This window comes from Ictidomys tridecemlineatus, chromosome 10, assembly GCF_052094955.1.
Source record: "Ictidomys tridecemlineatus isolate mIctTri1 chromosome 10, mIctTri1.hap1, whole genome shotgun sequence".
NCBI lineage: Eukaryota > Metazoa > Chordata > Mammalia > Rodentia > Sciuridae > Ictidomys > Ictidomys tridecemlineatus.
In genome coordinates, this window is record NC_135486.1 from 87548683 (window position 1) to 87573645 (window position 24963).

The 24963-nt window shown below is 37.9% G+C and overlaps 1 long non-coding RNA gene across 4 annotated transcripts in view; it reads left to right on the plus strand.

Annotated features, from left to right (window-relative positions):
* LOC144367375 (uncharacterized) overlaps positions 1-24963 on the plus strand; it is an 81039-nt gene that overhangs the window by 27024 nt on the left and 29052 nt on the right. For all 4 annotated transcript variants that reach the window (XR_013426705.1, XR_013426702.1, XR_013426704.1 and 1 more), the window contains exon 5: positions 20922-20986. This is a non-coding gene — a long non-coding RNA (uncharacterized LOC144367375). The remainder of the gene's footprint in view (positions 1-20921; positions 20987-24963) is intronic.

Sequence of the window (24963 nt, forward strand, 5' to 3'; positions counted from 1 at the left end):
ATTGTCTCTGTATTCTCTGTTCTGTACCATTGGTCTACAAGTCTATTTTGGTGCCAATATAATGCTGTTTTTGTTAATATTGCTCTGTAGTATAGTTTAAGGTCTGATATAGTGATGATACCTACTTCACTTTTTTTGCTAAGAATTTCTTTCGCAATTTTTGGTCTCTTATTTTTTCAAATGAATTTCATGACTATTTTTTTCTATTTCTATGAGAAATATTATTGGTATTTTGATTGGAATTGCATTAAATCTATATAGTGCTTCTAGTCATACAGTAATTTTGACAATTTTAATTCTGACTATCCAAGACAAAGATGGAGATCTTTCCATCTTCTTAGATGTTCTTTATTTTCTTTCTTTAGTGTTCTATAATTTTCACTTTAGAGGTCTTTTACTTCTTTTGTCAAGTTGATTCCTAAGTATTTTATCTTTTTTGAGGCTATTGTAAATGGGGTAATTTTCCTTGTTTCTCTTTCAGAGGATTTGTCACTGATATATAGAAATGCCTTTGATTAATGGGTATTGATTTTATATTCTTGCATAGATGCAAAATTTCTCAATAACATACTGGCAAATTGAATACAGAATCATATCAAAAAGATAGCTATCTATGCTAAGCCCTAGGCCAACATCATTCTAAATGGAGAAAAACTGAAAGCATTCCCTGTAAAAACTAGAATAAGACAGGGATGCCCTCTTTTACCACTTCTATTTAACATAGTTGTTGAGATACTAGTCAGAACAATTAGAGGAAATAAATTAAAGGGATATGGATAGGAAAAGAAGAACTAAAATTAGCATGATTTGCACTCTGCATTTTTAAACACACTTCCTACCTGAAAACTCTTACATACAATCATATATCATTTTGGACTCAAAAACTTATGACACTAGCTGCCCATAAATGTTGTGCAAAAGTAAGATGTGCTCAGAATCTAGAGTGCTGATCTCTTCAGGGCTCGCAGCCAAATTTAGTTATTGTGAGACAGAGAAACAGGAAGTCTGACTCCACTTGAACCCTTTTGCAGGTATTCTTGCTGATAACCTAAGAACAATTATGGTGAGGGTCTCTGGAATAGCTTAATATTTTCTGTGAAGGAGGAGGGGGTGCCACTAGGGTCATATTTGCACTACCAGACTCAAAGGAGAACCCTCCATATTTCTGACTTTACCCCTGGGTGCAGTCTTCTCTGTGCCTGTTTTAATCATGTTCTGTGAGGTACATCCTAGGCCACATGGCAGGAGCTTACTGGGACAGTGCGGCAGTGATAGCTGTGACCTTCCAACTCTTCAGCAGCAGCTGTAAAAAGATTGCCTCCAGATGGTTCTGACCAAGTTCTCTGTGGCCAGTTGAAAATCACCAAGCACTTTTCAAATACAGGTTCATAGTGCAGCCTCTGGATCAGCTAGGTTCAGGCAGCTTCTCTGATATATAGGTTTTCTGTCCATTGTGTTTCTCTTTCTGTTTTTCCTCTCTTCTCTAGGAAGAGCACTGCTGCTGCTGCCATAGCCAGCTTGGCTGCAACATATTCTTTCTTATTCTTTGGTCAATGAACCCAAATTTCTGAGTCTCTCTAACACACTCTGTGATGCTACAATTTTAGTCAATTCCTGCTTCCACTCATGTCACTGGGAAGCAGTGGTCCTGATGCTTGAAACTTGCATCATGGAGCAACTGGAAATATAGCTGACTTCCAGTTCACCATCTCCAATCTTCAAAAGTTAACCACTTTAGAAGGTTTTTATTTTTTTAAATCTGTTCATGGGCTTTTCTGTAACTTACTATGTCTTTAATTCAATGATTATAGAAATACCTAAGAACAAGGATCTTCTCTGAAGCTTACTTAAGAATAGTCTTCCATTTATGATGGACTCATTTAGTCTAGCATTAAAGTGTGCAAACGCAACTGTGAGGTGAGTATTTTTGTTATTCTTCTCTTGCTGTTTGAGAATGGCACTTGGGGTTTAAAAGCACTTGATTTACTTGAAGAACATTTTTTTTTACCGTGCAAATGTGGGTCTTGTCATCTTTTGAATAAGCTTTCTCAGTTTTCTTTATGATTAACAGGCACACTTGAGACAGACTTCTTTCTTAAGTTGGGTTAGCATTTTCTCTCAGAAGAAGGTTTCTTTTTTTAAAAAAATATTTAATTTTTAGTTATAAATGGGCACAATATCTTTATTTTATTTTTATGAGGTGCTGAGGATTGAACCCAGTGCTTCATGCATGCTAGATGAGTGCTCTACCACTGAACCATGGTCCCAACCCAATTCCTTTAACTAACATCTCATTTGATTAAGAAAGGATTTGAGGGTGCTTTTACTCAATATTGACACAGTTAGAATTCCCTGAAAATTTTTCTTAAAAGAAGATAGTAGTATAATAGACATGTGTGTCACTAAGGACATAATGATTTCAGGCACATACATGTTTTTAACTTTTAAACTATTTTTTTTCTAGAACAAGAGATAAATTCTTAGTGTACTTCCCTCAAAAATGAAAATGCCCCAGTATGTAAATACATTTTCCCTCTATATTTGCAAATCCCTACTCCTGGAGATAACTGCCAGTTATCAGTTCTGCTTCCTCAGATGTTAACGTTTGAGCATTAGAGAAGTGCTCTGAGACAAGTGTAGTAAGTTTTATTTAAAAAGTAGTAACACAGACTTCTCCTGGGAGGGGAAAGGAGGCCAGCCATAGCTGTTGTCCCAAGAAGTGGGAGTGTCCCACAACTTTTATACATTTTAGATTGTCTTTGTTCTCCTGCCCTCTTTCCCCATATCTCTCTCCCTTCTGCACACTGAGGAGGCTCAGGAGACACTGGTGGGATAGCCAAAGGTGAGAAGCATATGGGCAGAGAGAAGGGCCAAATGGAGTGATCCAGGCAGGTAGCAGCTCAGGGGCATTAATTAGCAACTCCCTAACTGCTCAGGGGTTGCTTCATTAACAGCATTCTGAGAGGGGCAGTATAGGCAGGTGATCTTGGTAATCAAAGGGCTCTGGAGGCATTAACAATCCAAGGGTGGTCTCCAATCTCCCAGACCCAAACTAGCCTCCATTTTTGCTGTCCATCCTGTCTGTAATGACTGCCTGTCTTTAATTCTTGCTTCACTGGGAGTTCCTATTAATTGCCCACCCATCCCACACCTGTTTCTTCCAGATAATTCTGAGTATTTATGTATTTAAATATCTCACCCCAGGAAAGCTTCCTTTTCCCTTCTGTCAACTTAGTTAAGCATTATAATTCCTTGTGTGGTTTCCTGGTGGGACATCTTTTTTTAAGAGAGGCTGTCAGGGTGTGGTCACATGGACTTGGTATCTGATGAATCTTGGTGTTGATAGAAGCTCTTATTCTACTGGGTTTCTATAACAAAAGACCAAAAATAGGTGCCTTATAATCATTTGTTTCACTTTATCCTGGATGGGAAGTCCAAGTTCAAGGCTCCATCAGATTCTGTCTGGTCAGGTGGCACATTTTCTCTGTGTCCTCACGTGGCAGAAGGGGAGAGGGTGTCTCTGAATTCTGTGTTATGAGGACCTTAGTTGCATTTCTGAAGTCTCTGCTGTTATGATCTAATCCCCTCGCAAAGTCCCACCTCCCAAGGCCCTCACCTTAGGGGTAGGATTTCAGCATATAAATCTTGGGATGGGGGACCCAGACTTTCAGACTATAATAGAATCTTCACCCACTCATCAAAGATGGATTGAATGTCTGCCATGGGGGAGGCTCTGATCCAGATGTTGAGGGACAGTGGTGGCCAGGGTAGAGTGTCTGTTCTCCTAGAGCTCGTGGTGGCATGAAAGGTATGGTTAGCAAAGATAACAGAGCCAGCCACAGTGCTGTGTAGTTGTGTTGCAGTGCCCATGGTGGAGCTGAGGTGGCCAGTTATTTCTCACTGATTGTTGCCATCATACAGGAAGGACTTTGGCCATGTGATTGAGTTTAGAGGGATGGAAAAGGGTACTTTCTCAAAGGAGAGATTGGGTCTTCATAGAAGGAAGGTGCACCCCTTTTGCCCTCCACATTTATTGTAGGTCCCAGGGAACTTTCCAGAGTCCCTCTCAGGTCCACCTTTAGACTTTTGACTGACGGAAGGATGGCATCAAACTTCCAAGGCCTATTGCACATGGCAAGGTTTCAGGGCAACTCTAGGTCAAATTTGCCCTTGGTGACTGGTTCTAATTGGAACCATAAAATCTCTAAGAATCTGTTCTTACAGATGTTATGATTAGGTGAAATTATCCTAATATTCTGGAGTTCTAGGATCTGGTCTGTGTAAGGGTCACAAATCTTTCCCTCCAAATAACCATGTTCTTCCTATAGGTATTTTGGGGTTACATTTTTCCTGCAAATAACAGGTATCTTGTTGAGGAATGTAATGTTGGTAAATTGCTCGGTAAAAGAATGCCTGTAGGGTCAGCACAATAGTCCAGTTTATAGAATTCCTCCTATAATCTCATGGTCCCACTACTCACATCTATCCGTCTGTTGCCTATCAGTTACTGACTGGACTGTTCTCTCCATCTGAATGACTCTCTCCATTTTAACCAAAGACTGATAAAATTGACTATATGGCATCAGCATCTTTTAAGGTAATATAATTATAGAATCAAAAACCTATGGGAATTTGCAAAAACATGTGACCTGTACAAAAAACAAAGGCCCAGTTTTTAAAACACATTGAGTGTTATAAATCTATAAGAAAAGGAAATATTACCTGATAGAAAAATAGGCAACAGACAGAAACATCAGTCCAAGAATAATAAATAATAAAAGATTCAACAGAGCAATTAAAGAAATGCAAAGTGAAATAATAAATAAGGACATATTTCTTAGTAGGTTGGCACAGATAAATATTTAGATAATACCCATCATTGGAGAAAAGTTTCAGTAATGTATTCTCATATGAAGTGTAAATTAATGAAATTCAAAAAGCCAGACAAACCTTTCTCTGATGAGTACTATAAAAGTTTAGGTATCTTCTTTTAACTTTTGTGAATTTTGCTTTAAAAAATGTGTCCTACAGACATATTTGTACAAATGTGGAAAGGACATTGACTGTAAAATTGTTTGCATATAGGATAAAATTATCCTAACAACACAGTTATGTATCATTATAGTATACTTATATAGTGCAATACTGTGTTATTGAAAACTGAGATGAAGCTATCATTTGGAAAATTTAATGCAACAGTAAGTAGTTGCTCTTCTTAGTGTGACAACCTATGACTTGATGTTAAGTGGCAAATAAAAAGCAAAGGCTTGCTATATGTGGATTAAGATTCTGATCACATGAAAGTAAAAATATGCAGATGGGACGGTGGCACAGCCTCTGATCCCAGCTGCTTGGGAGGCTGAGGCAGGATCACAAGTTCAAAGGCAGCCTCAACAAATTAGCAAGGCTCTGAGCAAGATCCTGTCTCAAAAGAAAACTAAAAGAGCTGGTTAAGCATCTTGGGTTTAATCCCTACATTACATCTCCCTACAGGAGGTGATAGAACCACATACCAGAACCAGCCCAGGATCATCAGAATGGCTTTCTGAGTGCCCACAAATACTATTAATTGGAATGAGCTTCCTCTTTGCCTCCCTTTCTGCTGCCCCTTGCTCAAGACCCAGAAGTTCCTCCAAAACCATCCTGCGATTTGGGAGTCTAACAGGTGTCCTGCTGCCTTCTGGCTGTGGGGAGATGAGTTAATGATCAAAGAGGATGAAACACATGAAATAATAAAACAAATAAAATGGGGACAAATGCAGTAAGAAGGGATGTTGAGAGAGGGAAACAGAATGCCTTTAGTTTAGGAATCCTACCACCACCTGAGATGTCTGAGAATGCATATAACTCTTCTAGACAACATATATAATTTGAACCTTGACCCACATTATATGATGGAAGAGAAGGAAGTCATGAATAACAACAATATTTTTTAATTTGTAAAAAACTTAAAACTATGGGGACTATTGAATAGGGGTTTTCAACAAATTTTAAATGCTATGAGTATATAGGGTTTACTAACTTGAGGGGCTACTGAGGTTGGATTCTCTTGCCTCTACGAAAACATTTTTTCTTCGATTACAGCAGACTGGGGTCCTTTTAGGCTGTGTCAGGGCGCTTTCTCCCAGGTAGGGAGGAGACCACCCGCTTTCTGAACCAGTGGATAATGGACCTGATGTTCAGACACGATGTGGTTTCTGAGTTAATAGGCATGTCCCCCTCCATTGACTGCCCTGATGAGACTGAGAGGTCATCTTCAGTGACTGTCTCCTGGCTTATCATCTGAGAAGAGAATGAGGATGAGTTAGAAATGTGTAGTGTCAGCAGCAATAAAGTCAATGTTTGCTCATTTATGGAAATCTAATTTTTTTTCTTAACCAAAATAGCCCAAATGTAAATGTGAACTATAAGTACTCATTAATCATTAGAAACACACACACACACACACACACACACACACACACACACACATACATTTTAAAAGGATTATTATTCATCCTTCTCTTTGTTCCTCCCTCTCTCTCGTCTCTCTCAGTGCTCTTTGGCGTTTTCCTTATACCTCTCCCATACCTCCTTTCTTAGCTGCCTTCCTTCTTTCATTGCTCATCTCTTGGCATACTGGGTTCCACCTCTGCTTCACAGCAGGTAGAATGACTGAATCCAAGCTGTCAAACCTGGCACCCCCACTGGGCCTATCCCTAGCTCTGAAATCTGGCAGCTCCATGCTCACCTCATCATCTTCATCTTCATCTTCATCTTCATCATAGTCTCTGTTGTCATTGTCTTCATCTTCATCATAATCATCTTCATCTTCATCATCATCATCATCTTTGTCTTCATCATAGTCTCCATTGTCGTGGTCTTCTTCATCATCATCATCATCATCATCATCATCATCTTTCAGATCATCTGGAAATACCTTAAGGTATCTCATTAGAACCTCCATTTTCCAGAGAATCTTCCTCATCCTCCCCCTTGGGTACTTGTCCATCCACTGGTAGTCTCTGTGTAAATCGAGAGTAGCTAGTGCGTCTTCATAGTGGGAGCCCAGATAAACATCCACAACACGGACAATAGGTAGTCCACAAAGCTGTTCTGACTCATGGATTTGTTCTCGTCTCCCTATGGTCATACTTTCACTTTCAGTCAGCTGTCCCTCTTGGACAGGAGGGAGCGAGTAGCAGAAAGAAGCCTCAGAAGTTGTGTCTTCAGAGGAGCTACTGTCCTTCCAGTCAGTTCTGTCCTTATAGGGGCAATAGCCTCCAGAGAGGCTCAGGTTTGGTTTGCAGTTAGAAATACAGTCTTCTTTGTCAGTGCAGTTGCTGTGGTAGAATGTATCTTCCATTGTGCACAGATCCAAGTTCTGCCTCAATCTACAAACTTCCAAAGGAAACAAAAAACTTGTTATAAGTTATTGGGAAGAGAGTCATGCACTTTAGCAATAATTCCCATTCCTTTTTTCATTCATAACTAACCCACTTTGTCAGAAGTGGGTCCTATGTTTGTGTTCTCCAGTGAAGGGGAGAAGAGACAGACGTTTCTCTTTCTATTGTATTGTATAATATGAGCATCTCTACCTGTTTCCACTTACACTTTTTCAAGATATTTGAAAGATAGTTCAAGATATTTGATATTATATTTCAAACTGAATACAATTTGAAAAATTCAGGAAAGTATAAAGTTGAAAATAAATGCCACTCTCATGCCATGATCCAGAGGAAATATGTGATATTCATAAAAGAATCTGGTGGATTTCCTCATAAGCTTTCCTTTTTCTTCATACACACATAATTGTATTAACATACATTGTACATATATACACACATTCATATACATGTGGAGTCACATCAGTAGAGAGATTATTATATATGACAGCACAGCTAGCAGGAAACACACATATGACCATTGTGCATTTTTTCTTAATATTTTTTTAGTTGTTGATAAACCTTTATTTATTTTATTTATTTATATGTGGTGCTGAAAATTGAACCCAGTGCCTCACACATGCAAGGTAAGTGAGATACCATTGAGCCACAGCCCCAGTTCCCATTGTGTCATTCTTAATCCTATTCTTATTAATACTATATCAGTGGTCACTTATTAATGAGCATTTAGTTTTGTGTTCACTGATTCTTAGGTTAATAAGACCTTTAATAATTGTCTTATTATTAATATTAGTCAATACCTCTTTATCAATCAATGTCTTGACTCTCTCTCTCTCTTTACATTCCTATTTTTTGGATCAGTGGTCCAAAGCTCACAAATATGTTAATGTCTTATGTTGTTACTACTAAATTTCTTTCTATAGAAAGTAGAGCTGTTTAAGTGCCCATTCTCCCATCATATGATGACATCTTTATTCCAGCATTTTCATTTATGCCACAGAATGTAAGTGTGGCAAATTATGAGCAGAATATCTCTTTTTTTCTCTGTCCTCTCTCTTTCTCTATTATATACACACACACACACACACACACTCACATTGAAGATCAGTCACCCTGAGCTCTGATTGCTGCCCACACAAAGTGATGCTGCCAAATCCAGTGGCATAAGTCGAAGTCCTTCAGATCCTTCTTCCCAGTGGCTTAAACATCCAACTGTTAGAAGTCTGTGTTCTGAGACTGTTGGCTACCATGGCAACAGAGGAACCTGTTGCTATATGTGTGGAAAGAGTAAAGGGATATAGAAAACCAAAGGACCTAGGCCTTTATTTTCAGTCAGTTTTTGCATCACTGTGACCAAAATACATGATAAGAACAACTTAGTGGCAGTACAGTATTATTTTTGCACCATTTTACAATGTGGACCATCCATAATAAAAAGTACTTTTTTACAATAATAATTTTTGACCAATTACCAATATTGCCTGCATTTCACATTCTCACTTAAGAAATGTTTAGGTATTAGTTAGTTATTCAACATGAATAAAATTATTTCAGCAAAATAGCATTTTATAAGAGATTTATTATGTTATTGTATTTAACATAGTTCTTTAACAACTCTATATTCTTATTCCATAGAAGACTGAAAGCAGTCATGTTGAGAAATCACATATCTTCTACGTTTTGCATAACATGCAACAGTATAGTATCAGATGTAAAGGGATTCAAAATGTTGTAGATAATGACCTACAAGCCACTGTGTTAGAGTTGTGGTTTGTTCAGGTTTGTATTTGTTGTGCCAGACATAGGGCCTGATGCATTCGCATCAATATTTCTGAAATAAATAAGGAAAAAAGTGATGAAAGAGGAAGAGAAGTCTTAGTCTTCAAGGCCACCTAGCCAGAAGTAAAAGATCAGTTTAAGCTATCAAAAGCTTCTTCTTCATTTAGAAAAGGGCCTTTGTCTACTGCCGCAGTCTGGCTGTGGCTCTCAACAGTCTACCCTTTTGATGCACGTTTTAAAGTTACCATCGTACTTTGGAGGTGAGAGGAGCAGTCTGAGACATCTGAAGGTGATTGTCATGCCACTTTGAATGTGTTTTCTCTATGTTTTGAAAAAAGAATAGTTTTATTGTATTATTTGATTTTAAAATTAAAACATCTCACTGGGCACAGTGGTGCATTCCTATAATCTCAATGACTCAGGAGGTTAGAAGGATTGCAAGCTAAGGTCAGCCTCAGCAACTTACCAAGACCCTGTCTCAAAAATAAAAAAAGGGCTGGAGATGTAGCCCTGTGTTGAAAATGCCCCTGGATTTAATCTCCATTACCCCCCCCCCAATTAACATATTTTCATTATATAAAGTTAGATAATGAAATAAGATGGGAGCTACTTTTAAATTTACACCCATTGATACTATATATGAGTTGGGGAAACTGAAGTTCTTCTGAGGAAGCTGTAGGAATAGAAGGCTTTCTGTCTTATTCTGTAATCTTGCTTCTTACTCTAGACGAGACAACAACTTTTATTTGTCTTTTTGTCTTTGGAAAGAGGAATTTCAGGGGACATATTTAAGTCTGGCTACACAGTCTAAGCATGGTGCCTCCTGCTCTTGATTTGAAGGTGGCAGGTAGGCAGTAGCCTCAGATTCCAGCTCTTAGCTCCCCAGAGCTGCCAGATCGTTAATAGTAATTTTCCTTGTGGGCAAGTCTTCCTCCTTTTAAATATTACATTGTTAAAAATCTCACCAACCCTCAGTAAACACTTGTGCTGTTTCTGGCCCATCTTAAGGGTATAAGGGCAGAATTTATTAAAAAAATTACTGGGCTTGCTTTGGGATAATTGAATCAGTTTAATTTTTACTTTAAAATTTTAAGTATAAATACTACGTTGAAAGAGACAAAAGTCATGTAGGAATTTCATACAAGAAAGGTTCTTTGGTGAAGGATTGTAGAAAATGCTAGATCAAGCAAAGTTAGAATTGATAATTTCAAGTTATCTGAGTCTTTAGAATGCCTTGTGGCTCTCCAAAGTGGGAAGGAGAGATGTAGGAAAAAAACAACATGGTTTCCAAACTTCCTAGCCATTGCCCTCCCCCCCAGTGTTCCATGTGACATTCAATTAGTTTCTTCTGTATACTTGCTGTTACATCTCCTGGTGTTTTATGCTGCATGTTCAGGAGACCTAAAGTGTTCCTATTACTCTAGAGGAATGAAATAATTTACCTCATTGCTAATAAAAGAAGTGGATATCAGAACCCAATTGAGGAAGTTCCTAGGCTGCTGGTTTTCAATCCCCTCATTATTACTTCCCTATGTGGGATGCTGCTCTCTGGAATTTATTCCCTTTAATGAGTAGAAGTTTTTTTTTCAGTCCCATCAATAAATATCAAGTCATTTTTCATGTCTGTTTTCTCCATGTGTGTGTGCATTTGCAAATGAAACATGAAGATAGTCAGTTTGAAGATTCTGATTAGCTTACCTTGCTGTTTGAACTGGAAACTTGTATCAATGTGAAATCATCTTCTTTTGCAGCGGCTCTAATTACAGGAAATTGTAAAAACAGCTCAATTTTCTGGTTCCTTTGACTGGCTGATCAGTAGATTGGAAAGACTAGAAGCTTCCACTAGTATGTTTTCCTGTTCTCTTCTTAATGAGAGGTATTTTTCCTGTTTTCTCTTGCTCTATGCCCTTTGAAGACAAACTGATGTTCTATGTTTTCTTCTTTTAATTGGTAAAGATTCTAATTTGTTGGTTGGATCATTAGTATTATTTTTAGTCATTTCTGAATACCAATTGAACAGTATCCTTCCTGTCCATTTCCACTTTTAAAAGAAGTCGTGTTGTGAGTCCAGAAAGCCACTGCAGAGCTGGAGTTCTCATTCTTTCCAGTGACTCTAAAGGACTTGATAAGCAGAAAGATGGGTTGGGGATTCTTTTTTCCCCTTTTGATCAAAAAATTATTTTGATAGTTGTGTGGGGAGAATTATTTGGATAGTTTCCCAAATTACATAGCACAACATTTCAATTAAGAGGAATTTAGTAAATATTAATGAACACTCTGTGTAATGGGAAAGTAATCACTGGCAACCTGATCCATGCATCTTTAATTTGCTAGTTTTATTCTGGTGTGTTGGGGACTTTTCCATGTTGCCAGGCTGGCCAGGAGGGGAACTGGAAGAAGGAAGGGGCAGAGCACTCACTAGGTTCTCTAGTCTCAGGGGTTGGATGTCAAACCTGAGATATGGAGACACATGGAAAGAAAATTATGAGATCCAGGGAATGAGGTCACTTAGAAGGTCTGATGATTACTTCCACCCATCTTTTTTTTATCTTCCTTTTCCTTTAATTCGTCTCCCTTTCACTCCACTATTACATTCTGTACATTCTGTACCTACAATTGAAGACAGGTGACATTGCTAATTAATAATTACCTCCAGCTTTAAACGGCAGTAGGCAGACCCCTCACCTCTATTTCTACAAAGCAGTAATACCTTCTCAGCATTCACATTACCCTGAGCAATTTCTAGAGTCCTTGAAAGTACTTCCAGTCATTTTCCCACTGTCTCATGGATCTTGGTTCCTGTCATTCCTGTTGCTCATAGAAATAAGCAGATGCAAGGGGAAGAAAGCTAAGCGGTAGCTTCTGCCTCCAGCCTGGGAGATGGAGAAGGTTGTGGGAGTGGCAGGTGCTCCAGAACCTCCCCTGTGGGGCCAGTGGCTTGGCACACACAGCTTAGTTTGTCCTGACTATGGAAATGAAATGTTTTTCCTAAGTCTCTTCCAACTTGGTTTTCTGTCGTTATCTGGGACCACGGGCAGTCAGTCTTAGAAAGTTAAACTGCAAACCTAGCCATAAAACCAGAGGGCATTAAGCTGGCAGGCAGGTGTCCATTGTCTCATTGAGCTCCTTCTGAGTATTTTCAGTTTTAGAGCTGAAAAACACAATTCTCAAAATCTGAATGTCACATAGGACTTGGGATGCCTGGCTGTCCTTTTCTAGTCTTTGCTTTACAAAGAAAGCATTCCTCGAGAACAAGCAGCTTCTTCCTTGGCTCTGCCTTCAAAAAAGATGCATAAAAGCTGCACACAGTGGATGGGAGAGTCACAGAATGGAAGAAATGGGGTCATGATGGCACCAGTGTGCTGTGGACTTTACTGCCCCTTCTGGTGTTTGTCAGAGATCTAGATGTTCCGTTTCCTTCTAAAAACACTATGCTAAACACCATGTTTGCAGAATTCTTCTTAGGATATATTGTGTCTACTACAAGCAACTTTGTGAGAATCTAATTGAAGTTATTGAGGTCCAGATTTCTTCATTAATGAGCACTATGTGCCAGGTACTGTTTTATGTGCCTTATGAATACTAATTATTTAATTCTCATGATGACCTTATGGGTAGGTGCCATTATTTCCCCCAGATCTTTGATGAGGAAACTACAGATGAGGCTCAGGGAAATTTAATAACTGGACAAAGATAGCCAGCTCTTGGGTCCTGACAATCTGGTGCCACTTTTCCTTGATCTCAACTGTCCTGTGACATTGCCTTGTTGAGTATGAGACTATGAATGGAGATAAAAGTATGTACAATTATACTGATATGGTATTCTCTTGTGTTCTGGTTCAGCTTTCTTTTTCTATGTTATCACACAAACTCAAGTTTCTAAGTAACTCTCATGGGCTTCTCTTGATTTTGTTTTCCTTGATCCTCTTGGTGCACTCTTAAATGCATAAATTATATTTGCTTATATAAATACCACTTGTGAAAAATGATCAGAAGCCCCAAAGTGAAGACCTAAGGAAAAAAGGGGGGTGTAATGAAATCATTTATAGCAGAAGTGGCAGTGAAAACTATAGGGAGACACAATGGAGTCACCAAGGGATGTTTTAAAAAATTTTATTGCAAATGGAGAAATTATAATTCCATATATTTATGGGATAAAAAATGATAATACATATGCACAAGAGAAAGTATTCATTCAAGCTAATAAATATATCCATAATCTCAAATACTTTTTCTTGTGGTGATAACCTTTGAAACTTACTCTGAGATTTTGAAATATATCCTATTATTACCATATTGTATTCATCATATTGTACAATAGATCTCACATACCTAATTCCTCTTGTCTAATTGGAAAAAGTTCCAGTTTTCCATGGCTTGAGTCCCATTGGAAGTTGACCTTGAAATAAGGTTCAAGGGCAAGTTTTTTGGGGACATGAGAACATGAGATAGGCAAAAGGCCTAAGAGACTGTGTTAAGGAGTGAGTCACCGTAGTGTGTGATGGGAGCTTCTTTTCACCAAGGAAAGAAGAAATCATGTGCCTTAGTCTTCCCACTCAATGGGCTGGAGTATTAAGTTGTGCTGCTCCCAGAGGGTGACTGTTCCGGGGCCTCCCAGCTTTACTGTGATTAGAGCAAATCTTGAAGCAAAGCAGTCCAGGATTTGGTAGTTGGAAGGGAGGTGGCATGCCCTAGGTGGGCAGATGACGATTGACACTGATTCCTGCCATGGTGACTCCCAGCCAGCTCCTCTTTCTCTCATGTGATGGCTTGGCTCAGAAAGGGCAGCTGAATAGCACTTTACTTATTGAGTCAGATTCTGTATCATCAACAGTTGACCAGGGTCTCTAGCACATAAAGCTGTGGTAGAGTATCTGATCAGTTTATAAAGAACAACCCCTTGGGGGAATGAAAAATAAGTTATTTATTGTCCCAGTCTTCATGTGTGACTATGACTGAAGTTAGTTGAAAAGACACAGATTGGTCTGAGGAAGTATGGTTGACAGAGTTGATGCATTTCTGAAGGCCAGGCTTTTCTGGAGGGTTCCCAGCCTTTCAAATGCTAATTGAGATCAAGCAAGAGCTGATGAGGATGTCAGCTAGTCAGGAGCGGCAGACTCTTGACACCTCTTGTTGCTTTTTTAAAAAATTTATTTATTACATACATGATAATAGTGGAATGCATTATATTCATAATTATCCATTCATAGCACAATATTCATGACTCTGTATATAAAGTATGTTCACGTTAATTATGCCATTATACATGAGCTCTCGTGTTCTCTCTCTCTCTCTTTCTCTCTCTCTCTCTCTCTCTCTCTCTCTCTTTCTCTCTGCATTAGATCTTATTTCTTGTGCAGTCTATTTCCCACACAGCTTTGCAGTGCTGCAAGTGGATTTTCCAGGGGGAAACCTGTGAGTTCCTCCCAACATTTAATAAAGTGTAAGCCTAACTAAACAAAGGAACTGAATGTTTTTCCATTTTTCTATTAAAAATGTTCTGTGTCATTTGGGGTTTACTTTAAGGGATTTCACACACACACACACACACATTTTACAATGCAGGTGGAATATAGCAAAATACAGGAAACCCTCCTAATTGAGACTCTATATTTTCTGACTTCTTTTTCTTTCCAGCTATAACTTACTGTTGGGCCCAGGAAGGAAGCAGGAGCAGGCCTGTATGCACACTTTTCTAGCCACACTTACACTTAAAGATGCCCTCTTGGTGTAAGCAGAGTCTTTGGAGCATTCAGACTTATGAAAGCTTTCTGCTCTTACACAGTATGATTGAAGTACCTGTAAATAGTTAGGTTATCACAAACTGAAGTTGTCACAAACTTTTCTTACAGAATTTAAGCTCCTCATTTTCCAAAGACAAAAAGTGTGTAATAATCTGTCCCAGAACCTTGTGTCCTAGGAGTGCCTTTTCCTTGACCTCCAGTTTGGTGTAAGCTACTGAGTTGGAAAGAGGTAAGTTCATGGGTTATGGTTTGAGTTCCACTGTTTCTGGTGAAGAAAGCACAGCAAGCTGACTTGAGTGACATCAGCAATTGAGGCAGCACCCTGATAACAGAGAAAGAGACAATAAGCCAGGAGATGGCCCTCGAAAAGACAGTATGAGCTTTGGATTTCCTGGAAAGTCAGCTGTGCTGAACCTGAGAGACCCATGTCCTTGAAACAAGGAGAAAAACTAAATCAGAATCATTATGATGTTGAAGGCTTTCTAAAGAAAATCTTTTATGATGGCTGTTAAGGTCAGTACCTATTTAGCTGTAGGACTCCACACCATCATCATCCACAGCACCCACAGCTCACCTGTATCACATCATGATCATTGTTGTTTTATGTAATGATCCTAAGTCATTCACATCCAGACATGCAAGTGATGTTTTATGTTGACAGATCACTTGTCAAGGCAGGGAAATTTTGCTTTCGTTTTAAGATATATCCATTCTAAACATTTGAAATAAAATAAATAATTAAAATTTACTCATTTAGTGGTTAGTCAATTGTCAAAAATTAAGCATCTTTAAGTGAGGCTGGAAAAATGTGCATGCAGCCATGCTCCTGTTTCCTTCCTCCCGTAAGCAGTAAGTTGTAGCTGGAAAGAAAAGAAGTCAGAAAATAGAGTCTTAATTTGGAGGGCTTCCTGTATCTTGCTGTATTTTTCCAGCAATGTGAAATGGGGGATGGTCCCCAAAAGTAAACTCCAAGTGACACAGATGTTTTTAATAGAAAAATGGAAAAACATTCAGTTCCTTTGTTATTTTAAATCTTTTCTCTTTTCAGAATGCTTTTCTCAAAGCCTGGGTATGATGAGATAACAAATTACAGTTCTAGGAAATGTTTATTCCAAAAAGTTTTGAGCTATTTCCATATTGGAAAAATACTTTAGTCCTTTATGATATATCATTGGGTAATTTTGTAGTCATTTTCCCTGGGTACCTACCTTCTCAAGCATATTTCTCATGTCAAATAATAGACTCCAGAAGTTGCTCATGTCCTTTCAAATTTTAGAGACAGAGACAGTCCTGGATGGCCTAGTTTCTGGATGGTGGCTCCTTGGGTTAGTTAATGATTTACAAGACCTTTCACTTCCGTAACATGTTTTGTTAATAAATAGTATTTCAGGTTTAGAGAAGGTATTTAATTTTCTGTGTACTCTTACCACATCCTTTCACATTTTTGGCTTGTTTTAAATTCTTCCTCAGTGGTACTTTCTGTGATTCTTTGATGGTAATTGTGCTGACAGATTTACCTTGTGTGGCCAGGGAGCTTGCATTGTCCTGAAGTGTCAGCTGCTGATAGGTCCTACTGAGGAAGGGCATGAGGCCAGGTCTGAGAACCATGGACACCATGGTGCAGAACCCTCCAGATCTGCCAGTATGGCAGAAACTGGTAGCTCAGAGAGGAGTCTGATCTAACTGAGGCAGACTGGTGACTTTGTATCAACCAGCTTCTTAGGGTTTGATAAGCAAGTGTGGACCAGGGAATGTCTGAATGCAAATGATCCCCTGGCTTCTATTTCTTCTTGTGCTGTCTTGACACTATTCTACCCTGCACTGCATCCTAGGCTACTACTACTCTGCAGATTTTGTAGAAGGTCAGCAGTGGCCAGTCTATGGGGACAAGTCCACCTTAGCTGTTCCCAACTGTTTTGTTGTCCTATTCTCTCTCTCCAGGATGTAGCCACCTTGTCCTGCTTTTGTTTCCTAGGGTTTTTTTTTTGTGTGTGTGTCTGTGTGTTGGGGGGACAATTCCTGGAATCCACATTTCTGTCCTGCTCCCTTCCATTCACCAGGGTTGTGCTGGAGCCAGGCTACCTGTAGCCTGCTCAGGTTCACCACTTGTTGCTGATTTTATTTCTTCTTGCACAGCCCTTCAGTGGGACATTCATACAGTCTTGGTGAGCCAGAGGAATACAGAGGAAGTCTTGTCTCAGGACAAGACATGGGATCCAGGGAGTCTCACTTGGGAACACTGCTGATTAGAAAACAAGATCACAGATGGTCATTTCATATTCCTCCTGGCCTGCTTTTAGTCTTGTGGGATGCTGAGGTGGTGTTTTCTTGTTAGGAACAGAGCTGACGCTGATGATTGATGGCTGTTTATTGCCACTGTGTGGCTTGGCTGCTTGGCTGGGTTGACTGCTGCTACTCTGGTTATTAATGAATACTACCATGACCCTTCATCAGGTAACTGCACTGGGTCACTTGCCTTTTAGTTGTGCTTCATGTGAAGTGTCTGTGATCTGGATGAGGTGCATCAGAGTATCCTTTTGAAGAACTGATCAATCTGCATTGCCTTTGCTCTGGAGAGTTCATCATAATGATGCTCACATGCACATGGCTTTTAAAATTAATTTAAGGGGCTTTAGACCATGCTTTCCATCTGCCAGCCTTTTGGTGGATTTTGCCTTCAGAGGAAGACTTGCAGTCATTAAAGTTTTGCACATTTTAATGACTGCCTACGTTTTCATTGCACAGCGAAGGAAATCTTAAATGGATTTATGTACTATGCTGAGAATGTTGTGTAAGTGGAGAATCCCTAATCCAAAAGTTAGGAATCTGAAATGCTCCAAATCCAAATTCTCACAAGCACCAATATAGCACCACAAGTGGAAGGTAAGACACCTAACTTCATATGACAAATCAGTCAGAACACAAGCATACGACACATCTTAGCTAGCATCCCTGAGGGGAAGAACACCTCTCAGACTCACTTGTGGGGCCGACTTCAGTTGCTTATGCAAAATGATTTGAAATATCATATGGAATTACCTTCAGAATGTGTGTATAAAGTACATGTGAAATATAAATCAATTTCATGTCTATACTTTGGTCTCATCTCTAAGATAGCTCATAATGTATATGCAAATATTTCCAAATAGGAAATACTTTTTGTCCTAAGCATTTTGGGTAAGGATTACACCACTGAATTCCCACAGTGTTGCTATTAGTTGGATTCTGTTATTATTTCCACTTTACAGATGAAGCACATGAGGCCATGCATCTTACAGGTTACTATTTCAAGATCCAAGGATGTCCTGGAGCTGGGATTGAACTTATGTGCTTCATGAATTGGGCTGTGTTACAGAAATCAAGCAAAATGCACATTGTTTCTTGTACTTTCATCTTTCTCTGATTATTTGTTGAAACTGTTAACAACTTAGGTTGATCTTTTATTGAAACTCAAGTTTCTTGACTTCAAATTGATGTGCATTACAGTTGCAAACAAAAATATACTATTGCTGATGGTACTTCAAACTGTGACATTCAAAATTCACAGCAAACATTTAAAAAATATGTTGTAATTATGCTACACATTGCTTCCTTATCCTGCTCCTACTGATTGTTCTGGGTAAACAGAACACTCTTTGCATAGAGGGAGAAAACTTGGCTTCCATTCAGCTCAGACGAAGTTTCTGCCATTGCTATGTTTGAATTTTCCCCAGATTGCTATGCCCATCCTTGAGAAGAAGCAAGCTTGGATGCAATATAAGATTTATTACTTGTTGTGGTTTAATTTAAATGAGTGGATAAAACAACAGTTATGTATCTTTATTGAACCTTTCAAATTCATGAGCCCACAGGGTCTCATGTGCCTTAACAATTAACTGAGACTCTCATAGCCTCACAATTGCTAAATAAAGGGGAAATGCAGAAAACAACAATTTCCTTGGACAGTTGCCCTCTTGAGCCAGCCTGACCATGATTTCTCTCCCCTTGACTTCCTTCACATGCATGCTTTTCTCTCTGAAGATGTTAATACCATGAGAAGGAGCTTCTGTCAGCATTATTCATACTCATTTCATAGAACTTTGAAATTCCAAAAGAAAAGTATACTGATCCAGCAATAACCAGCATTGACATTTTTATGTATTAGCTTGTGATTGAAATTAATATTTTATAAAAATATACAGTTGCAATCAATAAGGTATATCTACTCTTAAAAGAACATATATTATGTAGTTCCATGTTATTAAAAATTCAATAAAATAATTTAGTATCACATGGAAAATCCAATTATTTTGTCTTATTAGTTTTTTTGTTTGCTGTTTTTTAACAATCTGTAGCACATTCATAATTATTTCATTGCCATAATACTATTAAAATTACCCAAGCTTTTAAATATTTATTTGAGAATATAACAATAAGCTTTATGAAACATTGCTATTTCTTACTCAATATACTTCTATTTAGTGGTTAAATCATCTTTAGTTGAGTGTTGCTGTCATCTTTATTTCTCAACCAAGGGCTCAAAGCACACATTAACATAACTTAAATTGGACATAACAGTATATTCTTGTTTGTTTTGAAAATGAGTCCTGTGGTGTTTCCAGTTTGTTTCAGAGATTTTTCATTTTAATAAAACAGCATATTTACAATTTATTCCATTAGTTGAAAATAAAAGTTTTCTTCTAATATTTTTTGGTCAGAACTAGTATAATTACAAAGTACAATTAAGCTAAGTGTCTATTTGTTGGATCTGACCAGGCTAAATTGTACAAAGAGGTTTAATATTCAAGCTAAAATCCTGAAGTCCTTCTATTAGACTAAGTCACATATAAGAAAAGTCAGGGTTTTATTGTCATGTTACCATTCTGGATTCTGTGACATGTTGTTAATTTTTGAAATACAATCTTATATATCTCTTTTGATATCATGTTTTATGTATGCTGTAGACCTTCATGAGTATTTATTTACAAGATAATTTGTTGTTATTGGTCTTTTGTTTCTAATGGTCGAATATATAGGAGGAATTGGTTCACTTTTGCAGTAAATGGCCAAAGTCTTTGTCTGGGCTGCTACTACAAAGTACCATCAACTAGGTAGTTTATAAACAACAGAAAGTTATTACTTTATGTTCTTTAGGGTGAGAAGTCAGGGATCAGATACTGTAGATTTGGTGTCTGGCAGGGCTCCCTGTTATCATAGAAAGCTCATCCTCCATGATGTAATGATTAGGGTTAGCTTCCTAAGGCACTAATTTTATTTATGAGGGATCTGCTCTCATCACCCAGTTGCCTCCCAGAAGGCCCTGATTTCTAATGTCATCACTGTGGGTTGTGATTTCAACATATCAATACCAGGGAGAGACAAACATCAGCCCACAGCAGCCAGATAGCTAATGCCATGGAATCTGTGAACAGCAAAGTCTTTGCCATAGACACTTGGCTCTGCCTTTGCAGTGTGAAGTGGTCTTAACAGTCTGTAAATTAATGTGCTTGGCAAATGCAAAACACACACTAATGTATGGATCAGGGAGACAAAATGATTCTATAGAGAAAATAGTTCTTACATAGAAACATCTAAGATTGGAAACATTGGAATCAAACACTTATAATACAAGTAGCATCAAAAGATAGTATTAAAATGGTAGAGATATTTGCTTTTATTTCTTCTGAACATGAAATTATTGGAGAATTTTTTGACCTTTGGACAAATGAATAGACTACTTAATTATCCAAATTCTCAGCTTAAGTGATTATGTCTAAATTAGAGGACCAATAATTTTACTCTTATCTGTATCACAGAATTTAGAAGTGATAATCATTGACATCCTTCTCTCTATCCCCTCATAATTTTGATAGAAATTTATATCTGCCAGCATGATTTTATTTCAATTACTAACAAGGATTTTGCCAAGTTTACTCATTTTTTCAAAGTAGAGAATATAATGAGACACCACTTGAAGACCCATGTTAGAAAAATAGCAATAGAAGTTGTTCTAATAATTCCTCTCTATTTCCAGGGGAGGAAAAGTCAATGTTCTGAGGATCCTTGCTACATAAGATGATGAGACTGCAGTGGTTCATGGTAGGTTGAGATTGAGATAGCTTGTTTTTAGAATTCCTGAGTTACAGAGATTTATATAAAAAATACAATGTGGGATGAAAACAAGCCTATATTATTTATGCTTATTTACATTAGATATTTAACTTTGTTATTTTCCTTATTTAGTGAGCTCTATTATAAGAGTTGTTACATTGTTTCAGATCCAGTGTTGTCTGTTGTTACTAGAATCAGGACTGAGTTGTGATTTTAATTATGTACCATATGCTCACACATACATGTTTATACATACACACACACATACATGCTCACACATACATGTTTATACATAAACAGTCTTAAAACATGAACAAACTTTTAAAAAAACTTTTAGATTTTGTACCACTCAGCACATAAGCAGTCACCATTCAGGACATAAGCAATCACATAAGCTTAAATGCATGGAAACCCAGCCAGCACCACCCCCTGACTCAATACACTGCTCAAGTTTATGGAATGGGGCTTCAACACCTCCAGGGGATTTAAAAAACATCTTTTATTTAAAGGACACTGCTAAATTCAACACAGAGCACAGACACAGTCCATCTGTAATAACCAATAGTAGATCAGAGAGGACAGGACAGAGAGACCTGTGTGTTTTAGGAAGAGAATGAGGGACAATTGCATAGGCTGGCACACAGCTTTGTCCCCTTCCTGCTCACAACTCTCTTCTTCTCACTTTTATGTAACATCCTTCTTACCTTCTATACTCTCAAACCCTGGGAGGCCTGGGACTTTTTTCCTTCTGTACTTAGCTGATGAATTTCACTCAGACCCACATTTTTTAAGTTATCTATTTCTGATGTCCACATGTGTAGCTCCAACTGGATCTCTTCCTTGAATTGCAGTTTTTTATCAACCGCCTATTCCAGGGCTCCTGCTGAGTCACTAATGCTTTACATATCCCAAGCAGGGGGCACCAACCACCACTTTGCTCTCCTCTTTCCTTCCTCCAGGGCATTATATAGTACCACCATTTGCCCACTTGCTCAGGAAAAAGCCAGGGCATTATCCCTGACTACTTTTCCTCTCTCCTCATATTCAATCCATAATCAAGTCTGCAATCTTGTCCTTAAAAAGTCTTCATCATTAATACACACACACACACACACACATACACAAGACATGTATGCACACACAGACATGTATTCACGAACATTTTGCGTCTCAATTTGTATTTATCTATATATACGTATCTACCCACATATATAAAAATAACTATACTTGTATTTTGTCATTTGAGATTTTATATATGTATATGCACACATATAGACATATATACACATATTGTGACTTGATCAAGATTTTACATATATGTACACACATACAAACATCCAATATATACATAGAGTAGAAATACATATACACATATGTATTTTGTGACTTGATATTGTGTTGCATGCTGATTTTTTGCTTAATAGTTCCTTATCTATGCTTCTATTAAATCCAAGATGATGAGTATTGTATTTGTTTATTACTGAATGTTTAAGAATACCTGGTATTTAAAAAGTTAAGGGCTGCAGCATAAGTCCTAGGTTTGGCATCTGCCAATACATAGGGAGATAACAAATTCTGCCTTTCTGCTCATTTTTTCTCATCTTTCTCATTTCTTCTAGTACCAGAAACTCTGAGATTTGAAGCACAGAGTAAATGAGACATTTCTATTTGCCAATGAGTAACGTGCTGCTTCAGTTTGCACACTAAGCACTTGGGTAAACAAACAGCCATGTCGCTGTGTTTTCTACTCTGCCCTTCCTCAACCTGACCAAAATTCAGCATGTGGACCAAATGTATCACCTGTTTATTTAGCATGATAGAGCCTGCTGTTAAGCCATTCATTTAATTCATATAGTAATCCAGAGGGATCTAAATAAAGTTCCCAAATTTCTCCAGCAGAGAACATTCTATGGTATCCTTTGCTTATATATTCCCATTTTTCAGGTTTTACTTGAGGTATTTTCTGTAGTGAATAAAGAAAAGAGATCCCCTATGTACCTACATTTTCTACTAAAAGTGGTCCCATTAGGATGTTGCCTGTGTACCAAGGTCAGCCTTCACTGGCTTCTTTAGAAAAGACTCCATTGCTAACCCTGAAATCACAAAATATTTATAGTATGCCACTTAGCTGGCTTTAAAAGTTTCTTCCACACTCATTGCCTCAGGGTTTGTTCTCCTTACTCCATTATAAAACTTGAGTCTTCCTGAGAGAGAGCAGGTAAGGCAAGGGCCTGTGTGGTGCTTGAGAAGAGAAGCAAAACGTTGACATCATTTACTGTTTTCCTACAGTGGTTCTCAGTGGGCCCTTTTGGTTGAGGGTCTCCACTGCTGTTTGTTCTGAAAGGCTGGTAGTTGGCATTGTAGTTTTTTGGTTGTTTTTTTTCAATACTATATACTGTTTCTTCATGTTCCTGAAAGGAAATATGTTTAATTGCTCTCAAGTAAATGAACCACAGACAAATCAATACCCTCAAGAATAAGACCAAGTGATCAGCACATATAGAAAAACATACGTCCATCTGATTTCCAGTTCAGGTATCTCTTAAAGTTAGTTAACAGGGGCTATCTTACTCCTCACATCTCTGAATTTGTGCCTTTTGTTATCCTTCACACACTAGATATGTCTAGATCATTGGAATCATTTTATTCCTTGTGGGTCTTTCAGATAGTTTAGTTTAACTTTGATCACCGAAAAAGCTGAAAATCACTAATTTAAGACACTTGGTAATGACACCTAATTTGTATGCATAGCCCCAAGACTCATGTGCCTGGATGTACAGGGTGTAAACTGGGTGTCCACACATGTGTTCCATGCTTCATTGTTGCCTCCACTTGGGAAAATATGATGATTTGCCCAGTTGAAAAGTCTTCAACAACTATTGCTCTGAATGTAAGTGATGGGTCTTTGAGAATCTAATTGGAATTATTAACTCAAATTTGAATTGAGTTGGATAAGCAAATAAAATGGGTACTAGATATTCTAGCCAGTGCCTTAAATCACAAAAGCACAATTCTCAAAGCCTAATAATTCTCAGATATTACGCAAATTCCCCCTCATGTGATTTTCTTCTGTTTGATTTCTAAGACTGATGAAGTCTATGGTATCTGGGTTATTTCCTAATAGCCCTAAAAAGTTCTGAATATGTGGCAAGGACCATTTGCTGTTTTCAAACACCCACCTCTTTCTTCATGCTCTTGTTTTTGTGTAACTGATGTGTGCGAAAGGGAGCTGTTGTCTAGTTGTACTGAATAAAGAATATTTTAATGAATTGCATAATTTTTAAAATTTTCTTATTATAATAGAGATGAGTATAGTGGCAGATGAAGCTAAAGACAAATATGTTGCATGTGCCTTAGTAATATTTTCCACATAATTTCTACAGTACATTTGTAATTAGCAAGGAATGGTTAATTAATCCTTTGTGTAAACTCATAAAAACATTGTTTCTCATTAAGGATTTTTGATACCTTAACACTTTTGCTATGAATCAAGAAGGAAGTAATTTATTATCTCTTAACAGATAAGGAAATATACAAGGCAGATAATTCATTGCTCAGTTTCTATAAAAAGTCACACACATAACTAAGTAAAGGAATTGATATAATTCATCTTTCAGTTAGCTTGTAGACAAGGAATTCTGTGATGTGAATGGGGGTAGGTGGAGGAGATGTGATAGACAACTGAATGAGATTTGATGTTTCATTCAGGGAGTTTTTCCTTACAGTAGAGGCAGTGAGTGGTGAATGTGATAGAATAGGGAAATAGCCTTGGGCACATAAAAAGCAGTTTTGGTTGAGAGCAGCTGAAAAAACATCACACAGGAAGGTTTCTTTTTAAACATTCAGGGTGAGTTTTAAAATTAGAAAGACCAAAACTCTGTTACACTGGCAAAAGCTCAAACATTTTGACTTGGCTGGAGACAGATTTCAGGAGAGAAATAGTGAAGAATGAAGGAAAGAGAACA